This window comes from Charadrius vociferus, unplaced genomic scaffold, assembly GCF_000708025.1.
Source record: "Charadrius vociferus isolate BGI_N301 unplaced genomic scaffold, ASM70802v2 scaffold32, whole genome shotgun sequence".
Taxonomy (NCBI): domain Eukaryota; kingdom Metazoa; phylum Chordata; class Aves; order Charadriiformes; family Charadriidae; genus Charadrius; species Charadrius vociferus.
This window is the reverse complement of record NW_009647856.1, coordinates 3,140,906-3,161,978: the sequence shown is the minus strand read 5'-3', so window position 1 is coordinate 3,161,978 and position 21,073 is coordinate 3,140,906.

The following is a 21,073-nucleotide window of genomic DNA, read 5'->3' as shown; positions in this document are numbered from 1 at the left end:
GGTATAAATTCTTTTTGCTTAAGCACCATTCCAATCACTGAGGCTAAATTGTTAATTAGCTAATTTGATCTTGATTATATTGCTGTATTGTTTATTTTTACTTAAATATGAACAATGTCTTCTCATTGGTGATAGTTACAATTGATTTATTATTGCTCTTGTTCTAATGTTTTCATACAAATACATAAAAAAGTGAGATAATTTTACATCAATAACCTTCTAGTAAGCTACATGGACCAGGAAGGTTTCATAACCTGTAAAGGTGGATTGGTATCTGTGTCCCCTGTACCAAAAATAAGATTTTGAAGTTTAGAGTTTTAGGCAATAATTTGTTTCTTTTTGTTATAGTGTCTCAACAAGATACTTTATGGGAATTTTTACTGAAGCAGCCACAGTGTCTAGATATTAATTATAGAACTGAGAATTATGTGATATTTTGTTAGAAATTAATGATGTCCAAATTAACCCTAGCTGGGATGTTGCATATCCTGCTTTTGGACCACTTGATTACTGAGCTGTGACTCCTCAACAAGCTAAGAGAACCCACCATTGGCCATTAAAATTATTGGGTATCAAACTTAATGAAAGAGTCTGTTATTTAAATTTGTTCCCTCCTAAGGTCTGAACATTTTACCAAGAGCCCTAAGGTGTACAGGAAATTCAACTTATATCTCCAAACTGGTACAGAAGATCTCTGTGAACAGCCGTAACAGCTGTCTTCTGTGTTCTTCCCTGCTAACTTGGGTCATTCAGTTTAGGAACAGCAATGCCTAAACAGGCTGGCATGTTGCCCTGGCAGACTCTCTTGGAGATCCCAAGCTGAGCTCATGTGATACCTCTTCAAGCAATGAAGAGATCCTTTTGTCTTCAAAGAGCAAGTCAGGGTATTTGAAATCTTGAATCTCTTCCATGAAAGTTACATGGAAACCGGTATCATTTAATACTTATCTTCCCAGGACACTTTCTGGAGCTATGTAGCAGGAAGCACCGATTAGCCTCTCTAATTCTCTATGGAGCTTAGGAACCTGAATTTCAGTAGGACTTTGACATATATGCCACAGTTGTGGCTTCAGATTAGTCACTTCTCCTCATTCGACATTCCAGACAGTAAGTCTTTACATAAGGACTGATGTACCATGATGCTAATGAGGTCTCTGGTTATTTCAGCCACAGCAGTGATACTGTCCATCATCTACATAGCGATATCATAAGAGTGACAAAGCCAGGAAGCAAGACAGCTAATTCAGTAATCTCCTTAATTTGATGATAATCAAGTTCCTATCACTCACTTCTGGAAATGCACCAGTTAGCATGTTAGAGACCCTTACGATGACTTCTTCTGCCTCTTTTGTGGACAACAAACTGTTATGTCACCTAGAATCATGCAAGATAGTTCATGCAACATATTGCACTACAGGAGTCATACAAGAGGGTGCCCGACACTACTGACTGTTAATCAAATAACTTCCCTTTGAAAGAGAAATGAGAAGTTCCTAAACCATGTTTTTTATGCAGTAACTGACTGATATCATAAGTGTAAATAGCCTGGAACAAGGTACTGGATAGGAAGACAGGTATTCCTTCATCTCCCTGACTTTTCCAGCAGCGTATCTTGGAAATGGGGAGTTGAAGCTGAAATGCCTTCTAGGGAAAACTGAAAGCAGGGCTCCAGCTCTGTGTGGGAACTCTAATCACTTCTCACAAGCAGCACCAGATACAATCTCCAAGATAATTTTGTGACTTTAAGAATGTGTCCATTCCTTCTGTGTTTTTTCTAAGTTTGATAGTGTCAGCACTGAAAGAGCGTTCTGCACACACTTAAAAACCCAGGCCTTTCATAGGAATTCCTCGTATGGTTCATAACAGAGCCAGGAAACAGAATTACTAAAAAAAAAGTAAAAAAAAATGAAATCCAGCCTGCACACAAAATAGAGATATTTAAAATTAAAACCAAATTTCTGAAGTCTCTGCTCTGATTTTGCACTGTAATCAGAAGACAACACTTTGTGCCTGTCTGGACCCATACAGGCATCCAGCCACCTGGGTGCACCATAGACAGGTTCAGAGGATCTGCAGTCAGATTAGTATCCAAACTCATCCTTAATATGTTACTCAACCACATCAACAAAAAACAGGATGTGGTTGTTGCAGCCAGGAAAATGGATTTTTTTTCCCACTAATAAAGGAGAAAATGTTGTCAAACCATGGTACTTCAGTAAGGTGATGTCTATGGCAGTCAAGCTAAAGACTCAAAGACTTATTTTATATTTTGTAAATAATGTAAAAAAAAAAAAAAACAACAAGATGAAAAGGGCACTTAGAGTGCAACATGAAACCTTTTAGCAGCTTTTAAGCCAGTCAATATTCCTATGCTACATGTTTTCTTTTACATCCCATGTGTACTAATGACAGATTAACAAGCCACATAGGTAGAAGTGGGAGTTTGAAAGCCAATTAGACGCTGTGAATTTTCCCAAACATGTCAAAATAAGAGAAGTGACTGTGCTAAATAACTCAGTGCTGGTACACGGGAGAAAATGAGTGATTAATAAACTTCAGTGCTTTTATTTTCCTCTTTGAGGCATGGTGATGTGGCTGCTCCACACTGTGAAGCAGAGAAGTATGTGTACAACACAGGCAAGACCACACAAACCTGCCAAATCAGTATTTTAAAGTAAATTTCCCATCCTCTGCTTAACAATAAATATTCGTTCTTATATGCCAAGAATAGTGCCAGGTTTTTTCTCGTTGGTTTCTATTAGAATAATGTTTTGAAGACATGGATGGAACCTGGTTGTATGGTTTTCTTTAATAATTATTATTTGTCTGTAGAAAATTTTAGAAAATTGAGAGTAAGTATCCAAGTAGGATATTTCTAGCTAAGCATCACAAGTCCCTGGCTTCTCTGGTATCCAGTTCTGGAGAGCAATTTTGTGAATCAAATGCTTTGGCTTTATGTTTGACCTACAGCCTTCCTGGCTCACTGACCATCACCCTGGGGAGGCAAAAAAGGAAAGATGGGGAGGCAAATACTATTTGGCAGCTCATTTCTAAGCTAACATCAATGTTAATTTTGGCCTGAAGTGCAAAAACGAAACTGCCAGAAGCTTTTGGGGTAAGGTACAGGAAGAAAAGGTTTATTTTAGAATGTGCAAAATAGTGGATTTCTGGGATTGCTTTTAAAAGAAATCATCTTGTTTCAAGCTCCCCAACTCATTTTGTAGAAGCATTTTACTGATCTCAGTGTTCACATCTGTGAGGTACAGGTGGATGTCTTTGACAGCGGAAAAGTTTCTGTGACTTGGATGGGGAGTGGTTGCACTTCAGAGACAATAATGCTGTAGAAAACGTAACTATTATGATTCACTTCTCCAAAACTAACATACAAGTGAAAATTTGCCATTGATCTTTGTAGCACTAGAAGTTCCCATGACACTGTCCTTTTGAAAGACAGAAAAGAGAGACTTGAAAGACAGAAAAGTCAGACCACTCACTTTCCATATAAAGGTGATAGACTAACCCATTACCCAGACAGTACAAATATGTGTTCTATTTAGCCATGATTCATGCTTTAAAGTAGCTCACCTGCTTGCAGATTCAGAAAACGTTTAGTAAATTTGGAGGAACTATGTAAACAGCAACAAGGCCTTCTCTTCAGTCTTAACACATCAAGGGGTGGAAATGTTCCAAAGGTAGCCTTGAACCTCAGCAGGGTGGATTGGAGGAGGAGTGATGAGCTCCCACACTGCAATTTTAATTAGTAGGAAATCAAAGTTGTACATCAGACATGGGATTTTTTCTGTCTAAATCAAAAGGACAGCAGCAAAGCTACCAGCTTTGTGCTAGACGAGGAAAGGACCTTCCCCGAGGAATGCAAGATCTAAGAATGCATTTGAAAATAACCATGATAGCAGCAGAAAAAAAAAAAAAAAAAGAAAAAAAATCTGTGAGCTTGCAGCTTTCTCCTGTACTGACTTGGTGAAAGGTGAAAAGGAGACATACAGAATATTTCCAACACTGTATCCATATAGTTTGCAGGTTGATACCATCTCTGGTATTGAACCCAATGCTGTGAGTTTGCTGACCTTCCATAAGCAGAAAAAAGAGGGTATCTTTTATAATGTCTATTGATTTTTTTACTAGAGGAAGTGTCCTCACTTATGATCCCATTTAACTGAGACACTATGTTAAAAGAAAGTTCTTAGATCAGAAGCTTAATTTTGTCACTATTTAGAAAAATCAAAAGTATAAATCTGCCTTTATGGGGCCAACTCATAATAAAGCAAGCAATATATTTATGTTTTATGCCTAATACTTGTTTATGTTAGGAAGGATAGAGAGATATAAAGATCTTAAAAAACAACAGTAAATATGAGCTTAAAACTAGTAAAAGTAAATATAAGGTGAACCAACAGCTGTAAATGTAACACATATTTATCTGCAAAACTTTGCTGGCTATCTTTCACTTTCTGAACCATACCTGACAAATAAAAAGGAGTATTCTTGATTGTCAGTGGTCCTCATGATGAAGAAATTTCACTTATTATTGACAGAAAATCATAGTTTCATTCATATTGACCCCTCCCTAACACACTTATTTTTGAATGAAAATTTCTTGTTTTCACTTTGAATTTTTATTCCAGGTTATACCAAATGCATTGACATTTCTGAGGGCTACTGTTGGTTTTACCTTTAGGAAGATGGTACAATCCCTCATAAGAAACCTTAAAATAGTTAAGGATTGAAAAAAAAAAAATTGCAATGTTTTCTGTTTGAAAGACATTATGTAAGTGCTTTGTGTAGACTGGAAAGCTCTTTAGCAAGAGTGTCCAGTTTAGAATGATACTACACACCCCTGAGCTCACCTTCCTTCACCCCAATGCAGTGAGGAAGCATTTCCAGCAATATCAGAAGCACTATACTGGTAGGATAGGTATGCCTTTAGCATGCCTTTATGGGCACCTGTCCTTATATAGAAGCCTGACAAGATGATGAAAATGTGGCTGCCCAGAAGGAAGCATCACAAATCTTACTCACTCAGGAGTGTACAAAGTAATTATCATCCAGTAATGGCTATAAAATTAAGAAAATATGTTGTTTTTTTGAGCCTCAGGCTAAGTTTACTTATTCATTGTCTGAGACTGAATCTGAAGATGTCTCCAACATTGATACAGACGTTTTAAATATTTTGCTAGAGGCTAATTTTTAAATAACTGACTGACTAATTAGCAGCATCAAAGTGTGGAACTGTGCATCACCTTTGGTATTTACCTACTGCCATGAACAAAACTCACCATGTGCTGTGACAGTGTCTTCAGTGCTGAGTCACTCTTGACTGCTTTTTCAGTGAAGACAAAGGACAATTTTCACAACATTGAAATTCTGTCTAAAAGGACCATAGCAGATGTAGTCTGCAGACTGCTCAATTCCCATTGGTTAAACAGTTGTCTTCTCTCACTCTGCTGAGCATGATAAAAGGTTGTCCCTCTCTGGCCTGAGCCTTTGGCAACAAGTGGAAATCCTCCTACAGAAAAGGGAGGTGTATATACAATTTCTGGCACCATTCTCTCTACTCCAAACACCTCTTTCCTTCTGTCATCACCTCATCTCACTTCCTCTCAGGATTTTTTTTATTCTCCCTACCTCTGTCTATCTTTACTTTTGCCGTAAGCTATTTTCTCTTGGAAGACTGTATTTGACTTCTCTGCTCTGTCAACTGTTTCTGGTAAGGCAAAAATAAATCAATGAGAAGTCTGGGTCAAACAAAACAAAACAAATAATCCATAGTCAGTGCTTCAGCATGTCTGAAAAATAGGAGTGACTCCACAGTTTTAATTTCTAGTGGGCTGCTAGATCTGCAGTGGTCCTGTGCTATGCTGACAGTGCAACAGGGAATCTCCCTTCCCACTCTCAGTCTCTCAAAACCTTTTGTCCTTTCTACCTGGGAGAGCAGAAAGCACATCCTAGAGGAGGCAGACTACACTCTGCCTTCTTTTTCTTTTCTTTTGGCAATTCAAAAGTGTGTCTGCCAGACTTTGCCTCTAAGCTCTCAGTGCACTAAATTTTGCCTTGCCTGGTTGGGGTGCAAGGAAAAGACTGTTACTCAGTTGACTGCTACCCCACATTGGCATAGCATATTCTAGTTGCAAGAAAATAACATTATTTTAGTAAAATTTAAAAAAAAGAGAAAAATAAAAATAACCCTAGCGTCAGACTGCAGTAGTTGGGATAGAGCCCAAGTCTGGATTGTAAAATTGTTGGCAGATGCGTGAAGTTCAGGCCCTGAAAACAACACCACTAAGACTCATCTATTCATCAGCAAAATACAAGAGAAGAATGCAATTCAAAGTCTTTATTACATTACAGAGCCAGACTAAACTCTGCATGGGAAAGGGATTAAGACTTCCTACTTCCTACATTTTATGTTGAATTAAAGTGATCTATCAAATTAATATAGCTAAATATTCCAGGATTTCCAATACCCTTATTAGCCTGCTATATGGGTATCTCACAGTCTTAAATGAATTTTCCTCTCAGTACCATTGTGAGATAGCAAAGTATTATTAATTCCATTTCACAGATGGGAAAGTGAAGCTCAGACTGCTGAGATGGTGCTTGGCTGTGCATGGCAAGATCCATGGGTAATTAGTACATGTGGCCTGGAGAAATATCATGAAACTTCCAGGGTTCAAATTCCTATCTCTGCCAGCCTTAAAACACCAGCTCAGATAGAGCTGCTAGTCTGGCACTTCTGTGGGATATTGCTTTGTACGGCTTTAGTAGCATTGCACAGATTGCACAAGACTAGGGAACTGAACTTGGGCTATGGAAATAAGAGGGCCAATACCCTCCATGTTGGACCATCGCTCCTTTTTAGGTGTTGTATAACATCAAAATCATATAACAAAAGGCAGCTTTGGAGCTGAATTTTTGTATCATCACTACTAAAGAATAACAAGAATGATACAGCAGGAGTACATCACGGAGATGCTATCTCTTTCATAAAACTATCATAGAAATAGCATAAAACTTCAAATAGAATTTCTTGGTTAGCCCTTGGTCTACATGTCCCCAGGTCATTTACACTAGTGAGAATGAAAAAATAAACCAGACAAGAATGGCAGCATTTTATACCCATGTTACACCAGTGTAACTGACAATACAAGTCAGAAGGAGAAAGCAAGTTAGACCCTCTATGTGTGTTCTATTTTCCATACTTGAATGATAATGGTTTACACAGCTTTAGTCAGTTCACAATAAGCAGTCACATAAATACCCTGACGTGTAGTTTGCCCTACACAGTCAGTTATATTCCAAATAAAATGGGCTGTAGATTTTTTTCAGTGAAATTTGGGCCACATTATTTTATTGATTTTCCAGCAGACAGTCTAGTGAAATCAATGGGCAACTCTGCTTAGTAATCAATGGTACTATCTGGCCATTAGCTGGTATTAGAAGAGAGAGGTGAACATCTGATAGACATAGCTAATAGCACACACATCTCATTACAGCTGTGCAGATCAAACCACAAAAGTGATGGCAACTTTACTTCCACAAGGAAATGCTACTGATAGAAAAGAAAATAATAACAGAAAAAAAGTTGTTATTGCATCATCTCTTAAAAAAGCCAAATTGTTAAAAAGCAAGTCACCAGTGCTTTCTGTAAAGAGTGAGCATTGTTAAGCAATCACACCAAATTCTGCAGCATTTGAGATTAGCAGCTGCTGTTGAAAATCCTACCCATTTCTGTCAGCAACAGGAATCTATGGGTGAAACTTTGAACCCATTAAACACCAATTCTTAGCAACTTAATTTTGTGCACTTTTTACTTTCATTTAATACTAAGAAATAGAGCTAAAGAGTTCAGTAACCTTAAGAGCAGGGTTGATTCACCAGATGGACTTTGAAGTCACACCTTGCAGAGAAAAATGTATGTGTTTTCAGGACTTGTGATATTTTTAGCCATGCTGCTTCCCTTGATCTGTGCTGAGTTTTGAGTTGTTCAGACATCGTTTGATCAAGCTGGGGAAAAAAAAAAAAAAAGAGTATATATGTGTGCTACAATGACTTCAAGTACAAACAGATTGATTCAACTTGCATGGAAGACAGAGACTTCCTGCACAACATTTCAGATTTAATGCTCCATAGGGCCAGACTTTATGAGGAGGAGTCTAAAGCATTTAGACACCTGCTGGAACCAAAGCAAAATGTTTAAAAGTATCTCAGCTGTCTTTAATCTACATTGTATTAATTTATGTATGGCTACATCCGAGTATCACTATGACAATGGTATAAAAATACCTGTTTTTTTGGACAGAATTATACTTAATTAATGCTTTCAGGTTTTGTTGCTTCATTAATGCTATTTACTACAGTGCTAACAGCTTTGCATGTCTGCAGTCTCACATTAAAATAGTGGGCCTGGCTCAGTGGAGCCACATGATGAGCTGATTCTAGGATTGTGTGGAGAAGGAGAGCTTTAAGACCTACCCTTTGTCTACCTCCAAACATTCAGGTAGCACATTTAAGAAAACTAAAGACCCTGTTATATCTACGTTTCTGCCCTTGGCCATACACTGATCCATTAAGTTCAGAAAGCCCCAAGAGCAGTTGAGATATCTCTAGTGGAATTCACAATTGAAATCTAACCCAGTCAGCACACAACAAGAAAGAAACATCAGCAACTCGCGTCTCATCTTGTACAATAGACAGCAAAATGATAGCAACGTGCCATTTATACTCAAAGAGTAGCAGTTTGAGCAAACAAGGCCTACCAGGGAGCACAGGAACAAATTCTTGGTTTATTTGATTTCTACCTTCTTGAAGAGTGCCGCGAGCACTGATCCTGAGGTGTGCTACTCTGAATTTTGCGTTTTATGCATAATTATGTACTCACTGGAAGAGGGATTGCAATCTAGGCCTCCAAGGTAACTGCCCTAACAGTCTCATTGTCTGTTCCAATGAATAATTTTTTTCATAGTAATGATTATATTATGCAAAGTGGAAGAGCTTCTCTGAAATGAAGAGCTGGGTCTCCATTTGGTCAAAGTTGCAAAACATAAAAAGGGTAAAAGAAAAAGAAAATTCTACAGATATGCCACTATCCTTCTCTAAAGTTTCACTTTCTCAGCACATAGCGAGTCCTTCAGAGCCCACCTAAGACTGGGAGAAACAGATTGTTGAGTGCTAAACTGTGTGATTAGAGTCTGGTCACCACAAACCCCGAGGCCTGGCACAGCTCAGATGCACAGTATCAGGGCAAATGAGGCACAATGTCAGGGCAAATGAGCTACACCGAATAGGCTACTCTGAGGGCTGTTGAAGGAGAACACTCAGACCTTCGTCCTTGGTGTGAAACCAACAAAGTGGTTTAACCAAAGAAACTCCCTTACCAGAATAACTCACAGAATGAAGAGGGTTATAGCCTGTAGGGGTATAGAATTCCTCATGGGAAGCAGTGGAACGGCATTCAGAGGTTTTGTGAAACTTATATTATAAGGTATTTTAAGGAGATTGTGGGAATATGGAAGGCTTGTTATGGGTTGTTGAGGGGAAGAATCAAAGGGAAGGGTAGAGATCAGGGTGGACTGGGGGGAAGCAGCATGAGAAAATAGACCAGAAAGGGGATAAAGAGGCTGGCTGAGAGCAAATAGGTTGCTGGTCTGTAGGCTTGTCTGGCCTAGCCCTGTGCCTGATCACTACGTAGGATTATCAAACCCTATTCCTGCTTTCAGCATGATCTCGCTTGCAGTTCTGTGTGTGTATGTGTGTGTTTGCCAGCAACTGGAGAAGGGACTGCACATCACAGAGAACAGTAGGTCTGAATGCCAGCAACCAGAGCGACCTCAGGTTATGTTTCCCTAAGGAATTGAGGACTGCATGTGTGAGTGCACTTTGCTGGCAAACTTCAAGCCAGAGTAGCTGGTGAGCAGGATAAAAGGTCTGGGAGGCAGCTACAGGGGAGCTGGGGCTCTGGATACTGGGCTGACCAGGGGATCTGAGAGATGGCATCTTGGGAGACCATAGGTGTGGACCAGCTGCTGTATAGACCTGTGTTTGTGTGTGTGTTTTGAGAAGAGGTTTCAGTCCCAGAAGCTGCAGTAGAATGAGGTCATTGGAGTGAGGGGTCTGGGCCCAGCTACTGGGTAGACTGAGTATCTAAGGCCAGTTACTAAGGGTTTCTTATTGTCTTCATATATGTATAGACTTCCATCCTGATCAGCAGAAGAAGAGAAACAGCACCAGGCCATCCACTTTGATCATGTTTGTGTGGGTGTTGTGAACGTTTCTGCAGGTGCTGGTAAGGTACTCTGTGCAGTGCATGAGTGCGTCCCCGGGAATAAAGGCTCTGCCTCCCTACTGGTTGGACCAAGACACATGGATCCAGAGCATCCTCCTGTCCATCAGGGTACCAGATTCACGTGTCTCTGGCAAACTGATTTCTTGTTTGCTCTTCATCTCGCCATGAAAGCCTGAACAGTTTCCTCTAACCCCTCCTCCTCCTTTTTCCAGGGCCCAGCTCTATAAAGCTTTACATTCCCTTTAATCTCTTCTGTTCTGCTTTACAAAACACTTATGTCTTTCAGAGTGAGGATCAAAAAGATCCTCTTCATGGATACACCACAGGCTACTGTGTTGTGGTACTGTTGGGATACCCTTTATTGGGGTCATTCTACTCCTGGTTCAGTCCCGTAGTAGCCCTCTTTGGAAGTGACACAACTGCAAATAAGCTGCTGTAAAGCCACAAAACCAGGTACTGTATCCTTTAAAACAATATATACTTCCAGGTTTGTCACAGTGAGCACAAAATATGATGCAAGTGTTGACTACTAATCATAAATCTGTATAGCACACCTGATTTATTTGCACCTGTGATGAAAAATAATCACAGCATAACTGTAAATGAGGTGAAAAACTAGAGACAGTATCTTAGTTGGTGAAATGTAGTTTAATTCTCTATATCAGCTGTGGTAATTTACAGCATCTAAGGTTTGATGCACCGAGCCAACTTTGGACTTACAATTGCATTTGTCACAATATACTCAAGATCTGTTAGCTGTACAGTATCACTCACCAGGCTATTTATCATTTCTTTGAAAAAGTAAAGGGCTGAAAGCAACATTATGCTCATGCAGTTTGCTATTCTGCACAGCAACGGGAAGCAGAATGATTTTTCCCAAAAAAATGGTTTACTGAACTTGAACTTAAGCACATATTTTAAAGATTTATTTAGTCTTTATTTTGAAAAAAAAGCCAAGTGATGAAGAATTTATGAAATGCTGGTGAATTTATGAAACAAGCTGACAATCTCTTCCAAAGTTTAACTTTCATTCCATTAAAAATGTATAACTTTTTCTGTTCATATAATGTCTGTATTTAACATGTAGTCTTTCCCCCAAATGAGTAAATATCACTTGATATAGCTGAATAAATGGCATGCATGTTCTGCTCATTAACTGTATTGTGCATGTTAGCGACCAGCTAATGAATCTATCTGAGTACTGTGTCTGCTTAGGACAAAATCTCATCAATTCTCTACATAAAAGACCAATGTAGAAGTTTCATTAATGTCTCTTTAACTGCTTTCTAATTAGCAATTATGGCACTTTCCTATGATTTTTCAAAAGCTAATACACAAATGTAACAAAATGTTTTTTAAAAAGAATAACAGTGCTTTAGAAAGAAAATCCCCTTGTGCTATAAATAAGATCCTGAGAAATAATTGCCAGCTGGCTTTTTTAATGCGTATTTTCTACAGGAGAGATGATGACAGCTATATTCACTCCAAGGAGACCGAATCAGTACAGAACTCCGTTGGGTCTTTTTCTCTCAGACTCCTTTTTTCATGCTGGTCCTTTTTCTTATATCCTTTTTGAGTCTGTCAGACTACCACAGACAATTATTAATGTATATCATGTGCTTTGTTCACTGAGGAGGCTTAAAATGCCTGTTACAAAATTGCGAAACCAATCTGCTCTACATGAAGGGTGAGGGAAAATAACTTTAACAGTCACTCAGTAAGCTCTTCTTTGTATTAGTGTGCTCATGAGAGCTGAAAATTAACACAAACACATGTGCAGAGCCTCCTTTGAACATGTGAGCAAGCTTGGCAACTGATAATTGTGGCCTCTGAAACACAGGGTAGATGACCTTTGCATAATTGGCCCCAAGAGAGAAATTGAAAAATGTAGCTTGAGGGTTTTCCTCTGGGAATAAAGAAAACATCCATCCTAAGTGGTTCATTCTTAGAAAAAAAAATAAATAATAATATATATATATTTGTATATCCAAGTCCACGATAAGTCTTTTCTAATTCAGTTTTAGAAAAGGTTAGAGAAGTTTGGAAATAAATAATATTAAAAAAAAATAGCCACACTACTGAATTTCAGGGATATTTTGCCTTATTTCAGCTAGAGTTTTGAACAATCTGGTCCTTTGTTTTCCCTCTACCCAACAGCAACTCATAGTTTCTTAGCAAACAATGTATTAATCATTTTCTAATAAGAACAGAAATTTTATCTACTTTTAAGCCGGAGTTACCACGAGACTACAGTTCTAGGAATGTATATGTCCGCAGGTCAGACATGAAGAAGACCTTAGGTACATAAATAAAACTTGCATCACTTTAACCATCTAAAGCTAAAAAAAGCAAAATAGTTAATATACATTGTCTTCCGTATGTACAACAACACTAGACTGACTTAATTTGACTCAATGGTTTCATTAGTATCTTCATGTTTATCTTATGACCAGAGCTGTGCTGTGAACAGCCAGGAAAGCAGGTACCATCCAAATACATCTAGCAAAAATTTAAGTGAAATAACCTTTCAGTCTAAAGGGTCAGACCTAGTAAGCACGTTTGGATGCCCACCATGCACACTAAATGGGGCATCTTTGCTATTAAAGCAATAACAGCAAGCTGCGGGCATGCAATGAGCCATAGTATTTAATAGCTAAAAATCCACACTGTTGAGGAGCAGTGCAGTCACTGGCATAACCCTTACAGTGTTCCTAACAAACAGTGTGGATGAAATTGCCACGGTCTAGGAGGGAAAGAGAATTTTGCCACATGGACACAGGTTACACTTTATTAGTTTCCAACAGGTTGACAGGACAGGGTCTGCCCTGTTTGGTTTATTACAATTGCTGCAACTAAAATATTAAAGTAAAATATTAAAGTAAAATGTAAAATACAACTTGTATTTCACAAGTTGTAGAAGCCAGAGCCACCTTCATTCAAATCGGAGCAAGACAAATCAGTGGTGCTAACACTCTGTATTAGGTATTGGGCATTAGTGCCTCAGACTAGTATCTATCTTCAGCTTAAGACATTCAAATGCATGTTATTTACATGTCCCCAAAAGTCTTAAGCACCTTATGGCTTGTGTGCCACCTTCCACCCCTCCTCCTGAAATTTGACCTATTGACTAACAAAGAAAGTAAGATTCATAAGAACAGAATGGAAAGAAGAAGAGGGGAAAAAAAAGGGAAAAAATCCACTCTGTACAGATGGCCTAATGTAGCCTTTAGGTCAGCAGGAGAGTCCTGAACTCTGGTAACTGTTCCCATCACTGTTTATACATTTTATATTAAGCATTCATTGGGTAAAAGTAAAAATAATTCTGAGAGCAGAAATCTGGAATTCAGGCTTCCCGTCGCCTCCTCGATGAATATCTTAGCAACTAGGCTGGTTTATTTTTAAAATGACTCCAATCCCTAACTTAGCTGGAGTAGAATACTTTGTGCACAATGTAATCCTGCAATGTTCTCTTGGCCAAACAACAGAAATCACTTTTTAGTCATTAATCAAATTACTCATTTCATACAACGAGGTATTAATTTTGCCAATTCACTTCTCACACTCTATTCTCTCCCAGGCAAGTAACAAAAATCAAGGGTCTTTGTGTAGTCCTAGATGTTCCTTAGAACATCACAGGTGCTATAAGTAGAGCTACCAAACTGTTTTAATGTTGAGGACTGTTATAACAAGTCACTGAAGTGAAAAGCTGCTAGGCTGTTTAGTTAAGGAAGAAGGAGAAAAATACCATTAGGGAAAAAATAAAAAAGATTCAAAACATTAGCAATGTCATGCTGCAGAAAAACCTGCTGGTTCATTGTGTGTCCATTAAGATGATGTCATCAGCTACATGCATTTTTGTGTATGCTTTTCATCCCATTTAAATATGCTTCTCAATGAGTCCTAGCGTTCAAGCTAAAATGAAAAGTTTTAACAGGCACTATCATTCTACCTGCCAAATGACAGATCATTGCAAAGATATTCTGATACAGAGTGGCCTCCTTCACCTACTCCTTCTCTACAGTCCACTTAAGAAATTATTTTCCTCCTTCTCTTCATGACAATGCTCTTCCTTTAATATCTTTCCTTTCATTTTCTGTAATGTTCCTCCTTTGTTCGTCTACAGTGGTTCTGAATGCTAATGAGTTCACTTCTGATTTAACATTTTGTGAGGTCAGTTTGTGAGGAGACTAGAGCAGACATTGTATTATGAATGCCAGATTAATTAAAGAAGTCTTGAACAAGGACTCAAGGTCAGTTATTGGGGTAGAGAAGAACTGAAAATAACATAGAATCATAGAATTGTTTAGGTTGGAAGGGACCTTGAAGATCGTCTAGTTCCAACCCCTCTACCATGGGCAGGGACACCTCCCACTAGACCAGGTTGCTCAAAGCTCCATCCAGCCTGGCCTTGAACACCTCCAGGGATGGGGCATCTACAACCTCTCTGGGCAACCTGTGCCAGTGCCTCACCACCCTCATAGTGAAAAATTTCTTCCTGATACCTAATCTAAATCTCCCCTCTTCCAGTTTGAAACCATTCCCCTTTGTCTTATCATTACATGCCCTTGCAAAAAGTCCCTCTCCAGCTTTCCTGTAGGCCCCCTTTAAGTACTGGAAGGCTGCAATAAAGTCTCCCCAGAGCCTTCTCTTTTTAAATATTTTTTTTTTAAATATATATTTTATATTAAGTACTTCTATGAAAGAATGGTCCCTTAGATACATAAAATTTAGCCACAAATTAAATGTCCAGTGTTAAGGGATTTGCATGTGGCCCTGTATCTACATGAATGATATCAAAGCCAGAGGCCTCACAGATATTCTATCAGCATAAACAAGGAGGAAGAGCAATTTCAGAACTTCCAGGTTAATCAAATATTGATGTGCAATTAACTAGCACAATGATTTAGACATTAATTTCAGAAATGGCGCCAATCAGTAAAACCAACCATCTAATCAATATACAAATTTTGGAAACCTTGTTCATTTATGCTTTATCCTGAAATTCTTATAAAATGATAATAAATCTTTTGCAGCTATAAAGCCTATAAGTACTTTTAATCTGAAGTTTATATCAGGATACGTTAGGTTTCTGTTGTCTTACAGTGTGAAAATACTTCTCTGTACAGAATGACAGCTTACACTTGAATTGCTTGGAAATGCCTTGGCATTACTGCAAGTAATATCAACTTTACAATGGCAATGGAGTGATTTCAAGCCTCTCTTCTTTATAAGCCTTTTCAGTTTCAGGATTGTTTTTTGGTTTTTGTTTGGTTTTTTTTTTTTTAATATTACATTTTATCAATGTTATATAGCACGTGGTGTTAGATCACTAAAAAAGGAATAGAAAGAAATGTTAACATGGGATACACAGTCCGTACAATGTAAGCAGTACAGCTCTCAGGTTGTGCGGCAGTGTGCATGTATTCAAGATGCTGCTTTAAGGAGCCTTGATAGCTAAACAAGACAGTGTTCAAGTTACACAGTTGCCTCTTTTGGTGTTATCCACATTTTATGTGTTTAAGTTGGCTGTGAAATGTGTGGGAAATTTTAGGCATGTAATGAAGTATTATGTGCCTACCTTCTTCTGCAGCCAGTGGAGAAAGATTTAGATACAGGTTACCATTATGTCAGCTCAATCTCTCCCTGGGATCCCTCAAAAATGAGGAAACTCATGTTTCTGTTTTGCCTGTATAGACATAGATCTCTTCAGAGGAAGAGTTACGCTGGTTGATATTGGTATTTATGTTGAACAGTTTTCCTTTGGACTTAATCCTATGATAAATTTAGGACTCTCTAATCCTTGTTATGTGTCTGGAAATGAATGAAGCGAACATAAAGAACCCTCCTAAACCATATTTGATAGCATGGAGTCCATGGAGAATCAGAATAGCTACAAGTGCTGCTTCTTTTCTTTTCTTCAAAGGGAAGCTAGGGTTGGTAATTTGTGCCAAGAAGGGGGATATAACTCCCCCCAAACAAAACGTTGTGTCCAGCCATGTGACAATAAATCCAGTAATCAACAAATCCATTCATCAAGCAGAGATCTGCACACAGGTGCAGTTGTTTCACAATCTGTATGTGTCCATGCAACCCTCTTGCCTACAATCAAGGAAACCAAAGAACCAAAGACAAGACACACAAAGCAGCATTACACAGTGAAGAGAGAAGAGAAGCAGTAGGAATTTGTGATTTCTGCATGCAGTAGCCAGTGACTTCACAACACCCTCATTTCTGAGTCACAATAACAATGACTTCAAATATGCTCCTATCAAAGTGAGTCTCCTATCCGAGATAAGTCTTGGGAAACAGATAAACAGACACCTTACTTTGTTCCAGATGTCCTTTGTCTAAGAGAAATCAGAAGAACTTAAGTTCAGTCTGATCTGAAGTTTGGGTGGGACGGAGAGGAATAAAGAACAATCTTCTCGATAGAAACAAACAAATTGAAAAACACAGTTTTGTCAAGTTACACATTCCTGTGACTGAATTTTAAAAGTTTTATTATGAGTACTTTTAAAAGAAATGAAAGAGATAGTGAGGAAGCATCCTATTTTATTGAAAAGGACAGTAGTTAAAATATTCATTTCAGAAATTCAGGTTCAGTTCCTTTGTTTGAGTGAGGAGATTGAAGTTCACAGCCTCTGTGTAATTGTGCAAGAGTTCAGTGTAATTGCGCAAGAGTTCAGAGCAGAGTGGGCATCTCCAACTGTAGCAATATCAATTGGCAAAGGGAATGGAACTCCAGAAATCCTTTTTCTCATGTTTATAGTCAAAGACAAAGTCATGGGGTCATTCTCTCTTGCTCTTTGTAAGTCAATACTTTTGCATTTTATATGTAGGAGTCCAGAGAGACCTGTTTTGCTCTGCTGCACCGCCTGATGAAGGGAGGGTAGGGAACCTGTCTCAGAATTTTATAATGATTGTCTATCTACTTTGCTCAAACCAAGGTTTCCCAGTGCAACAACAGGGCTCTAACTACCAGGCAAGAGCTAGAGCTGTCATATCTTCTCTTTAATGAGTATTTAAAATACTGTGTTCAGTGCTTCCAGACAAACAAACTGTCATGGAATGTCATTATAATAATGTCACGAATGTATTTACATGCCAATGTATATATTCAGATGGTGCCTATCCTACGGGAAAAAAGGCACTAACCCACAGTTGCTGCCACTTCAGCTGTAAGGACATTTGCATTGACTGTTACCTTTTTTTCTCACTGATATGCTAATCCCTCAGTTTATATTGCTACACATTGTGCTGAGCAGCAAAAGTAATATGGTCCTTCCAGGTGGTATATTTTTAGCCTCATCTATTAGCTTAATAAAGCCCCTCTTTATGTACAGCTATGATGGATGAAACATATTAAGTCTTTGTCTGTGTCCTGGAACTTAATTCTTCTGATTACTATCAGGAGTTGAGGGAGGCACCTTACACAAATGACAGGTAAACGCAATTAAGTGGCTGCTAGGATGTGCATCAAATACTTCTTCACAACTGCAGAATGTTCCCGAGCAAAACCTTGCCATTCAGTCAGAAGCTGTTTGTACACTGCGCTATTTGGACACACAACAGGGTAACAAGTGGCATCTCAGCTCAGTTCCCTGCATCGCTGTTTTCCAATGCAGACTACACGTCAGCTATCCAGAAGAACGAGAGCCTTTTCTGGCTGTCTGCATGTCATGCTTTGGGGAGTTCCCAGCAACCCAGAGACCATAGCTCACAGCTGCTGCTTCTGTCTTTTTTGGTTTTCATTTTTATTCATTTCCAGGGCATTACAAGACTCATGCATTTTCTTTCAATAGCTGAACTGCTGTAAATGTTATGAAGAGTTTAATAACAGAGGCTGCTAGGAAAGTATAAAGCATTCCCTCAAAAACCACCAACCAAGTACTGTATATTACAGACTGCCAGTGTTATCATCTACATCATAGATCAAGTGCTCAGAATAAGAAAAGTTGAGCTCATTGGACCTTCCTGTATATGTTGCACTACGACACAATGACAGATCATCCTCTGACATTAAATAGCAAGGAAGAAATAAAAAAAAAAGTCACCTAGTGTCATATCCTGAGCTTTTTTTTTTTTTGCCTCTTTTTTCTTGTGCCTGTGTGTGATTTTGTTGTAGCAAATTTACATCAACTGTAGCTTGAAAGAAGGAGGGGGAGAAATAAAAATTAGGAAAGGAAACCTGAACAGTGAACTCCAAAGTTTTGATTTATTTTTATGCAAACCATTTGCGGCAGAGATCAAAATGAGAATCCTTAGTTATTTCTCCCTTTCTAGATGCAGTACTGTAATCAGACTTCTGATGCTGAGGGCACATCAATAGGTTAGGGTAAATAGCATGGAAGTATCGAGGAATTTGGACTCAAACTTTTGATTCCTGGATCACTTGCACTTCTGTTTACACTTTCTTTTATATTTCACTCTTTAACATATTGATTTCTAAAGACTGTGTTTCAGTGCTGTTTAGGGGAGTTCTTCTAGACATCCAGTTACCCTGAGATGCATGTAAATTGTACTAAAATCAATGCACCTCTCCACTGTCTTCAAATTGGAATCTTTTACACTTAACTTGTGGACAGTGAAACATAATTGTTAACTAATAGCCCGTGGCTATGTTTTGGATTTATCAATCAGCTTTTTGAGCTTGTCATTAAGGAAGCTTGTTTCCCTTAGGAAATATACCCAGTAGAGGACCCTTAATTCTCTTTCCCAAAGGAAACACTCTCAGTGGTCTTATTGCACTTCCTATCCTATATGCATACCCAGGTTCATACCAAAGAAATTATTTATGCAGCTACCGGACTGAGTTCACTGAACACCGACCATAAAGGTATTCTCAGGGGAATCCAAAAGAGGGTTATCTAGTATTGATGCTAAGATATATTTTGGCTGGATTGAAAAAGAAAATAAGGCTTTGATCAGAACATCCCAAGAACTCCAGATTTTTGGTGCAGGCGGCTATGCATTCATCTTTCAAAACTCTTCTGCTTTACACAAGGGTATATCCACTTCATCTTAAAAATCATTGCCTGAAGTGAAGAGTGTTGGAAATTACAGCTGAGAGGGTGAAGAAAGAGGCACTCAATATTTTTAAACATATGTATTAATCAAAAGTCAAAAAAAGGGCTGAGGAGGGGTGTCTGCTCAAGGAAGATGACGAGACAGGGACTAAAGCGTCTGTTTTCTAAATATCTGCTTTACCAAGGCTTGGAAGAAATACTCCAAGTGCAAATGTACAGCTGGCATGTGGAGAAAAGAAGGGAAATGGGTATTTTTCTACAGTAACGCTCTGAATAAACCCACTCATTCTTCTGACGCAGTGGGAGAGTGGGAGACACTCAGAAGCAGGGCGGATGCGTAAATATGAACTTGTATTAAAATAGCAGCCATCATTAAATTTTCCTTACATTTCCAAATTAACACAATTTAAAAAAAAAAAAAAACAAAAAAACCCAAACAAATAGACCTGATAATGTTTTGAAGTATCTTATTATTCTCAGTGATTTTTTTATGACAATATTTCTTATTTACTGATTTAGACTAGGGGTGCACTGGTGAGGCTGCTTTATTGCTTCGTTTTCAATATATCACTGTTGAATGTGCAATCCCACAGCTGGGTGTGATTCTGAGCAGTTCAGTCACATAAACAGTACATTGAAAGGCAAAACCAGTTCTTGGTCTCTTCGTTAATGTGTATATCTCATTAGCCAAAGAGGACTGTTCAGAATCAATTAGCCAGTGGAATATACCTTACATACACTGCTTATGCTAATTTATAATGATGCATAGATGCTATAATTCAGACAACAAAGGAACGGCTGCAGGTGAAGGAACGTATGTAGCATACAGGAGAGCAAGTGAAAACACAGGAAAGGATTTAGTTAGGCAAGAAAAAATCAGTAAAGAAAGGGGTGATTTTAAGTTAATTATTTCTGTAAAATATAAAAATTATTTATGCAAATAATAAATTATAGAGATGGATCTGAAGTATTGACAAGAGTTGAAGATCTTGCCTGAAGCTGGGAGCGAAAAAAAAACATCCTTTATGATTCTAAGAGCAAAAAGGTTGTTTCTGGTGGTTTCTCTACAGATTCCAACTACCTTTTCCGTAGGATTGTCGGAGCTTTAATTTGCTATCTCTTTTTGTTGAAAGAGATACTTTTTTCCAGGTAGTCAACACGAGGCAGGGGAATCAAAAGCTGGTTGCTTATACTTGGCTTCCCTGACTGCCCCTGAGCACATCCCTTCACCTTTTTAGTCTGCTTCCCACCAGGTTTTTCTTGCAGAGGCTGTAAGCTGTCCAGGAGAACAACGAAGTCACAGCATCCACACAGTGCCTGGTGCATTCACGTTGGTGCACACAGGCACAACTAGAATAAAAATAATAATGTACCTTTCTTCCCAGCCAGGAGGCTCTTATCATGAGTCATTATGTTTAGAACCACTGAAAGTCTTCACTAGAAAGCTCCTTCACATTCATTTTTTTCTTATTCTTGAGTTAACCTGGCTGTAAGTAATTGACTTACTAAAGGTACTAAAGAGGAATGTTATTTGTGTAGTGTTTCACAAGCATGTATTACCAATAAATGAAACAGTGCAGCTAAATACTTTTTTGCGGGAGTTGTTTAAAAAAGAAATGTGACTGTACTGGTTGTCCAGCTGTGGTAGGAAATGAAACTGCATCTATCATCTGCACAAAAGGAGGCAAAACCTACCTACCACTATATTCCCCTGAAAGCATGAGTCACGGACCTATTGAGAACAAAA